This window comes from Myodes glareolus, chromosome 1, assembly GCF_982192425.1.
Source record: "Myodes glareolus chromosome 1, mMyoGla1.1, whole genome shotgun sequence".
Classification (NCBI taxonomy): Eukaryota; Metazoa; Chordata; class Mammalia; order Rodentia; family Cricetidae; genus Myodes; species Myodes glareolus.
The window spans coordinates 66,113,326-66,123,171 of record NC_142026.1 but is presented as its reverse complement, the minus strand read 5'-3'; positions in this window follow the sequence as shown (position 1 = coordinate 66,123,171).

Sequence of the window (9,846 nt, the reverse complement as noted above, 5' to 3'; positions counted from 1 at the left end):
AAAAAATCCCCTCGCATATAATAATCAAAACACAAAACAATTCAGATTAAAGAGAGAATATTAAGAGCTGCAAAGAAAAAAGATCAAGTAAATTATAAAGGTAAACCTATCAGACTTACACCAGACTTCTCTATGGAAACCATGAATGCCAGAAGACCCTGGATAGAGGTACTACAGAAACTAAGAGACCATGGATGCAAGCCCAGACTACTATACCCAGCCGAGCTATCGTTCACTATCAATGGAGAAAACAAAATATTCCAAGATAAGAACAAATTTAAACAATTCGTAGCCACAAACACAGCCTTTGTGGAAAGGAAAATCGCAACCCAAGGAATAAAACATTGCCAACATTGCCTACAATAACTCAGACATCTAGCGACCCTTCACGAGCTTAACTCAAAAAAGGGACACATACAAACTCTATAAAACAAATAAACAAAAAATAATAATAACCAGAGTCAACAACCACTGGTCATTAATATCACTTAATATTAATGGACTCAATTCACCTATAAAAAGGAACAGACTAAGAGATTGGATACGAAAACAGGATCCAACATTCTGCTGTTTACAAGAAACACACCTCAACCACAAAGACAGACATCTACTCAGAGTAAAGGACTGGGAAAAGGTTTTTCAAGCAAACGGACCTAAGAAACAAGCAGGTGTGGCCATTCTAATTTCCAACAAAATTGACTTCAAACTAAAATCAATCAGAAGAGATGGAGATGGACATTTTATACTCATAACAGGAACAATTCATCAGGAGGAAATCTCAATCCTGAATATCTACGCCCCTAATATAAAGCCTCCAACTTATGTAAAAGAAACACTTCTAGAACTCAAGGCAGTCATCAAACGACACACACTAATAGTAGGAGACTTCAACACACCTCTCTCACCAATGGACAGGTCAATCAGACAGAAACCTAACAGAGAAATAAGAGAATTATTGGAGGTATTGAATCAAATGGACTTAACAGACATCTATAGAACGTTCCACCCAAATAGGAAAGAATATACCTTCTTCTCTGCAGCTCATGGAACCTTCTCGAAAATTGACCACATACTGGGTAACAAAGCAAACTTCCACAGATACAAAAAAATATTAGTAACCACCTGTGTCTTGTCAGACCACCATGGATTAAAGTTAGAATTCAACAACAATGCTACCCCCAGGAAGCCAACAAATTCATGGAAGTTGAACAGTCAACTACTGAATCACCCCTGGGTCAAGGAAGAAATAAAGAAAGAAATTAAAGTCTTCCTTGAATTTAATGAAAATAAAGACACAACATACTCAAACCTATGGGACACTATGAAAACAGTGCTAAGAGGAAAGTTCATATAGCACTAAGTGCCCAATTAAAGAAAACAGAGAAAGCACACATTGGAGACTTAACAGCACACTTGAAAGCTCTAGAAAAAAAGAAAGCTGATTCACCCAGGAGGTCTAGAAAACTGGAAATAATCAAACTGAGGGCTGAAATCAACAAAATAGAAACACAGAAAACAATCCAAAGAATCAATGAATCAAAAAGCTGGTTCTTGGAGAAAATCAACAAGATCGACAAGCCCCTATCCAAATTAATCAAACGGCAGAGAGAGAACATGCAAATTAATAAGATCAGAAATTAAAAGGGGGACATAACCACAGACACAGAGGAAATTCAGAGAATCATTAGATCTTACTATGAAAGTTTATATGCCACAAAGTTGGAAAATGTACAAGAAATGGACATTTTTTTAGATAAGTACCATATACCAAAGTTGAACCAAGACCAGGTGAATAATATAAACAGACCTGTCAGTCGTGAAGAATTAGAAACAGTTATTAAAAATCTCCCTACAAAAAAAAAGCCCAGGACCAGATGGTTTCAATGCAGAATTCTACCAAAACTCGCAGGAAGAGCTAATACCTATACTCCTTAATGTATTCCACAATACAGAAACAGAAGAGTCATTGCCAAACTCCTTTTATGAAGCTACAGTTACCCTAATACCAAAACCACACAAAGACACAACCAAGAAAGAGAATTACAGGCCAATCTCACTCATGAACATCGACGTGAAAATTCTCAATAAAGTACTGGCAAACCAAATCCAAGAACACATTAGAAAAATTATCCATTATGATCAAGTGGGCTTCATCCCAGAGATGCAGGGCTGGTTCAACATATGCAAATCTATCAATGTAATCCATCATATAAATAAACTGAAAGAAAAAAACATATGATCATTTCATTGGATGCTGAAAAAGCATTTGACAAAATTCAACACCCATTTATGATAAAGGTGTTGGAGAGACTGGGGATACAAGGATCATACCTAAATATAATAAAAGCAATATGCAGCAAGCCATCAGCTAACATCAGATTGAATGGAGAGAAACTCAAAGTCTTTCCACTAAAATCAGGAACATGACAAGGCTGTCCACTCTTACCATACCTCTTCAATATAGTGCTTGAAGTTCTAGCAATAGCAATAAGACAATATAAAGGGATCAAGGGGATACGAATTGGAAAGGATGAAGGTAAACTTTCGTTATTTGCAGACGATATGATAGTGTACATACGCGATCCCAAAAACTCTTCCAAAGAACCCCTACAGTTGATAAACACCTTTAGTAATGTGGCAGGATATAAGATTAACTCCAAAAAATCGGTAGCCCTCCTATACACAAAGGATCAAGAAGCAGAGAGAGAAATCAGAGAAACATCACCTTTCATGATAGCCACACATAGCATAAAGTATCTTGGGGTAACTCTAACCAAGGAAGTCAAAGACCTATTTGATAAGAACTTTAAGTCCTTGAAGAAAGAAATTGAGGAGGATACCAGAAAATGGAAAGACCTTCCCTGCTCTTGGATAGGGAGAATCAACATAGTAAAAATGGCAATTCTACCAAAAGCAATCTATAGATTCAATGCAATCCCCATCAAAATCCCATCAAACTTCTTCACAGACCTGGAGAGAACAATAATCAAGTTTATATGGAAAAACAAAAAACCCAGGATAGCCAAAACAATCTCATACAATAAAGGAACTTCTGGAGGCATTACCTCCAGACTTTAAACTCTATTACAGAGCAACAGTATTGAAAACAGCTTGGTATTGGCATAACAACAGAGAAGTCGACCTATAGAATTGAATAGAAGTCCTGGGTATTAACCCACAAACGTATGAACACCTGATTTTTGACAAGGGAGCTAAAGGTATACAATGGAAGAAGGATAGCATCTTTAACAAATGGTGCTGGCATAACTGGATGTCAACCTGTTGAAGAATCAAAATAGATCCATATCTATCACCATGCACAAAACTCAGGTCCAAATGGATTAAAGACATCAACATTAATCCAACCACTTTGAACCTGATAGAAGAGAAAGTAGGAAGTAGTCTACAAGAGATAGGCACAGGAGACCACTTCCTAAGCAGAACCCCAGGAGCGCAGACAATAAGAGAAAAAATAAATAAATGGGACCTCCTGAAACTGAGATGCTTCTGTAAAGCAAACGACACTGTCAGTAAGACAAAAAGGCTACCTTCTGACTGTGAGAAGATCTTCACAAACCCCTCATCAGACAAAGGTCTGATCTCCAAAGTATACAAAGAAGTGAAGAAACTAGACACTAAAACTCTAATTAACCCAATTGAAAAATGGGGTACCTAACTGAACAGAGAATTCAGAAAAGATGAACTTCGATTGGCCAAAAGGCACTTAAGGTCATGCTCAACCTCCTTAGCGATCAGGGAAATGCAAATCAAAACTACTTTGAGGTATCATCTTACACCTGTCAGAATAGCCAAACTCAAAAACACCAATGATAGCCTATGCTGGAGAGGATGTGGAATGAGGGGAACACTCATCCATTGTTAGTGGGAATGCAAACTTGTGCAGCCACTGTGAAAATCAGTGTGGCAGTTTCTCAGGAAACTGGGAGTCAACCTCCCTCAGGACCCAGCAATTCCACTCTTGGGAATATACCCAAGAGATTCCCTAACATACTACAAAAGCATTTGTTCAACTATGTTCATAGCAGCACTATTTGTAATAGCCAGAACCTGGTAACAACCTAGGTGCCCCTCAATAGAAGAATGGTTAAAAAAGGTGTGGAACATATACACATTAGAGTTTTACTCAGCGGTAAAAAGCAATGACATCTTGAATTTTGCATGCAAATGGATGGAAATAGAAAACGCTTTACTGAGTGAGGTAAGCCAGACCCAAAAAGAGGAATATGGTATGTATTCACTCATAAGTGGATTCTAACCGCAATTAAAGGTCTTTGAGCCTATTATTCATGATCCTAGAGAAGCTAAATAAGAAGGTGAACCTGACGAAAATCATGTAGCTATCCTCCTGGAGATTGGAAATAGACAAGAGTGCCAGGTAACCTCGGGTGCATGGGGGGGTGGGGGGACTCTTGGAAGAGGAGAGGGTTAGAGAGAAGGGAGTAGGGGAGGAATTGGGAAAGATCGGGGGACTGGGATCGTAGGGAGTGAGAATGGATAGATATGGGATCAGGGAAGTTTATACCTCAGCTAAGGGAGTCATTTTAGGGTTTACAAGAGACTTGAGTATAAAGGGGATCCCAGGTCCAAGGAGAGATCCCCAGATTGTTCTCTGGACAGAGGAGAGGGTGCCTGAACTGACCTTGGCTTACAACCATACTGATGAACATTTTGCATATCACCATAGAACCCTCATCTGGCGATGGAGGGAGATGGAGGCGGAGACCTACGTCGAAACACTGGACCTAGCTCCCTAGGTCCAAAGGAGAGGCAGAAGGAAGGAGAACGTGAACAAAGAAGGCAAGAGCAGAGGAAACCTTCATCCGACGTTGGATGGCAATACAGACGGAGACCCATATTGGAGCACCGGACAAAGCCCTCCACGGTCCAAATGAGGAGTAGAAGGATGGAGAAAATGAAAAAAGAAATCAGGATTGTGATGGCACCATCACACACTGATACAAGGGGACTGATCTAATGAGAGTTCACCAAGGCCAGCTGGACTAGAACTGAACGAGCACGTGATCTAACCAGATTCTCTGAATGTGGCCGGATTCTCTGGATGTGGCTGGCCCGGGGTCTTTCTGAAAAGCCATTGACAGTGACACTGGGACTTGTTTCCTCTGCATATACTGGATTTTTGGGATCCAGTCTGTTTGGATACTCACCTACCTGGACCTGGTGGGAGGGGGGAGGAACTTGAACTTCCCACAGTTCAGGAAACCCTGACTACTCTTAGGGATGGAGAGGGAGGAGGAGAGGGAGTGGGGAAGTGGGAGGGTGTTGGGAGAAGGGGCAGAAATGGAATCTTTTATAATTTAATAAAATTTAAAAAAATAAACCAAGTAGTCTAAAGGCCTGTAGTACTGGATGTTTTAGCATCAATTCAAATAAAAAATAGTAATCCTTCTAAAAAAAAAGAGATAGAAGAAAGAATCTCAGACTCTGAGGACACCATGGCGAAATTAAACACTCTGACCAAAGAAAACAGCAAATCCAACAAATTCTCATTACAAATCATTCAGGACATGTGGGACACAATAAAAAAAACCAAATCTAAGATTAATAGGGGTAGAGGAAGGAGAAGAATTGCAGATCAAAGGTCCAGAAAATATATTCAACAAAATTATAGAAGAAAACTTCCCCAACTTAAAGAATGATATCCCTATGAAGGTTCAAGAAGCATACAGAACACCGAATAGGCTGGAACAAAAAAAAAATCCCCTCGCCATATAATAATCAAAACACAAAACATTCAGATTAAAGAGAGAATATTAAGAGCTGCAAAGGAAAATGGTCAAGTAACTTATAAAGGTAAACCTATCAGACTTACATCGGACTTCTCTATGGAAACCATGAAAGCCAGAAGTTCCTGGATAGAGGTACTTCAGAAACTAAGAGACCATGGATGCAAGAACAGACTACTTTCCTCAGCCAAGCTATCATTCACTATCAACGGAGAAAACAAAATACTCCAGGGTAAAAACAAATTTGAACAATACGTCGCTACAAATCCAGCCTTACAGAAAGTATTATAAGGCAAATCACAACCCAAGGAATCCAACATTCCTAACACCGCCTACAATAACTCAGGCATCTAGCAACCCTTCAAACTACAACTCAAAGAAGGGGAAAACATACACTCCACTACCCCCCCCCCAAATAATTGGAATCAACAACCACTGGTCATTAATATAACTTAATATCAATGGACTCAATTCACCTATAAAAAGGCACAGACTTAGAGATTGGGTACAAAAACAGGATCCAACATTCTGCTGTTTACAAGAAACACCCCTCAACCACAAAGACAGACATCTACTCAGAGTAAAGGGCTGGGAAAAGGTTTTCCAAGCAAACAGACCTAAGAAACAAGCGGGTGTGGCCATTCTAATTTCCAACAAAATTGACTTCAAACTAAAATCTATTAGAAGAGATCCAGATGGACATTTCATACTCATAACAGGAACAATTCATCAGGAGGAAGTCTCAATCCTGAATATCTATGCCCCTAATATAAAGGCACCCACTTATGTAAAAGAAACACTTCTAGAACTCAAGGCAGTCATCAAACCACACACACTAATAGTAGGAGACTTCAACACACCTCTCTCACCAATGAACAGATCAATCAGACAGAAACCCAACAGAGAAATAAGAGAATTATTGGAGGTATTGAATCAAATGGACTTAACAGATATCTATAGAACATTTCACTCAAATAGGAAAGAATATACCTTCTTCTCTGCTGCCCATGGAACCTTCTCAAAAATTGACCACGTATTTGGTAACAAAGGAAACTTCCACAGATACAAAAAAAAATATTAGTAAACACCTGTGTCTTGTCAGATCACCGTGGATTAAAGTTAGAATTCAACAACAATGCTACACCCAGGAAGCCAACAAATTCATGGAAGTTGAACTGTCAACTATTAAATCACCCCTGGGTCAAGGAAGAAATAAAGAAAGAAATTAAAGTCTTCCTTGAATTTAATGAAAATTGAGACACAACAGACTCAAACCTATGGAACACTATGAAAGCAGTGCCAAAAGGAAAGTTCATAGCACTAAGTGCCCAATTAAAGAAAACAGAGAAAGCACACATTGGAGACTTAACAGCACACTTGAAAGCTCTAGAAAAAAAGGAAGCTGATTCACCCAGGAGGAGTAGAAGAGTAGAAATAATCAAACTGAGGGCTGAAATCAACAAAATAGAAACACAGAAAACAATCCAAAGAATCAATGAATCAAAAAGCTGGTTCTTGGAGAAAATCAACAAGATCGACAAACCCCTATCCAAACTAATCAAAAGGCAGAGAGAGAACATGCAAATTAATAAGATCAGAAATTAAAAGGGGGACATAACCACAGACACAGAGGAAATTCAGAGAATCATTAGATCTTACTACGAAAGTTTATATGCCACAAAGTTGGAAAATGTAAAAGAAATGGACATTTTTTAGATAAGTACCATATACCAATGTTGAACTAAGAACAGGTGAACAATCTAAATAGACCTGTTAGTCGTGAAGAATTAGAAGCTCTTATCAAAAATCTCCCTACAAAAAAAAAGCCCAGGACCAGATGGTTTCAATGCAGAATTCTACCAAAATTCGCAGGAAGAGCTAATACCTATACTCCTTAACGTATTCCACAATATAGAAACAGAAGAATCATTGCCAAACTCCTTTTATGAAGCTACAGTTACCCTAATACCAAAACCACACAAAGACACAACCAAGAAAGAGAATTACAGGCCAATCTCACTCATGAACATCGACGTGAAAATTCTCAATAAAGTACTGGCAAACCGAATCCAAGAACACATTAGAAAAATTATCCATTATGATCAAGTGGGCTTCATCCCAGAGATGCAGGGCTGGTTCAACATATGCAAATCTATCAATGTAATCCATCATATAAATAAACTTAAGAAAAAAAACCATATGATCATTTCATTGGATGCTGAAAAAGCGTTTGACAAAATTCAACACCCATTTATGATAAAGGTGTTGGAGAGACTGGGGATACAAGGATCAAACCTAAATATAATAAAAGCAATATGCAGCAAGCCGACAGCTAACATCAAATTGAATGGAGAGAATCTCAAAGCCATTCCACTAAAATCAGGAACATGACAAGGCCATCCACTCTCTCCTTACCTCTTCAAGATAGTGCTTGAAGTTCTAGCAATAGCAATAAGACAACATAAGGAGATCAAGAGGATGCGAATTGGAAAGGATGAAATTAAACTTTTGTTATTTGCAGACGATATGATAGTGTACATAAGCGACCCCAAAAACTCTACCAAAGAACTCCTACAGCTGATAAACACCTTTAGTAATGTGGCAGGATACAAGGTCAACTCTAAAAAATCAGTTGCCCTCATATACACAAAGGATAAAGAAGCAGAGAGAGAAATCAGAGAAACATCACCTTTCACGATAGCCACACTTAGCATAAAATATCTTGGAGTTACTCTAACCAAGGAAATGAAAGACCTATTTGATAAGAACTTTAAGTCCTTGAAGAAAGAAATTGAGGAGGATACCAGAAATTGGAAAGACCTCCCCTGCTCTTGGATTGGGAGAATCAACACAGTAAAAATGGCAATTCTACCAAAAGCAATCTATAGATTCAACGCAATCCCCATCAAAATCCCATCAAACTATGAACACCTAATTTTCGACAAGGGTGCTAAAGATATACAATGGAAGAAGGAAAGCATCTTTAAGAAATGGTGCTGGCATAACTGGATGTCAACCTGTAGAAAAATGAAAGTAGATCCATATCTATCACCATGCACAAAACTCAAGTCCAAATGGATTAAAGATATCTACATTAATCTGTGCACAGGAGGCCACTTCCTAATTAGGACCCCAGTGGCACAGACAATAAGAGAAACTGCCCCGCGCTACCGTCTCGCCCGCAAGAACGACGCTGGACACTTAGGATCCTTCTGCAGCAAAGCTTTAATGCGTCTTGAGAGGGAGAGCATAAGCTTACATTGCGGAGACCCAGAATGAGGGGAACCCAGCCCTTATAAAGGAAACAGTCCTCGCTTCTGACGTGTCACTCTTGGATTGGTCCGCTGCCCATTATCCCAGATGATGCCTCGGAAGTAGGCAGGGACGCAGCAGTAGAGAGTTACCAAGCACATGTTCTGGGATTAAAGGCGTGTGCTACAACACCTTGAACTCACAGAGATCTGCCTGTCTCTGCCTCCCAGGCATTGGGACCAAAGGCATGTACTTCCACACCTTGAGGTCACAGAGGTCAATCTGCTCTGCCTCCCAAGCCTCAGGACTAAAGTCGTGTACCACCACACCTTGAGGTCACAGAGGTCAATCTCTACCTTTGTTCCTTGAAGCAATGAAGAATGTGGTTGCGGCTCTCCACAAGAAACAATGAATAAATGGGTCTTACTGAAACTGGGAAGCTTCTGTAAAGCAAAGGACACTGTCAGTAAGACAAAACGGCTGCCTTCTGACTGGGAGAAGATCTTCACCAACCTCTCATCAGACAAAGGCCTGAACTCCAAAATATACAAAGAACTCAAGAAACTAGACACTGAAACTCTAATTAACCCAATTGAAAAATGGGGTACTGAACTGAACAGAGAATTCAGAAAAGATGAACTTCAAATGGCCGGAAGACACTTAAGGTCATGCTCAACCTCCTTAGCGATGCGGGAAATGCAAATCAAAACCACTTTGAGATACCATCTTACACCTGTCAAAATAGCTAAAGTCAAAAACACCAATGATAGCCTATGCTGGAGAGGATGTGGAGTGAGGGGAACACTCATCCATTGTTAGTGGGAATGCA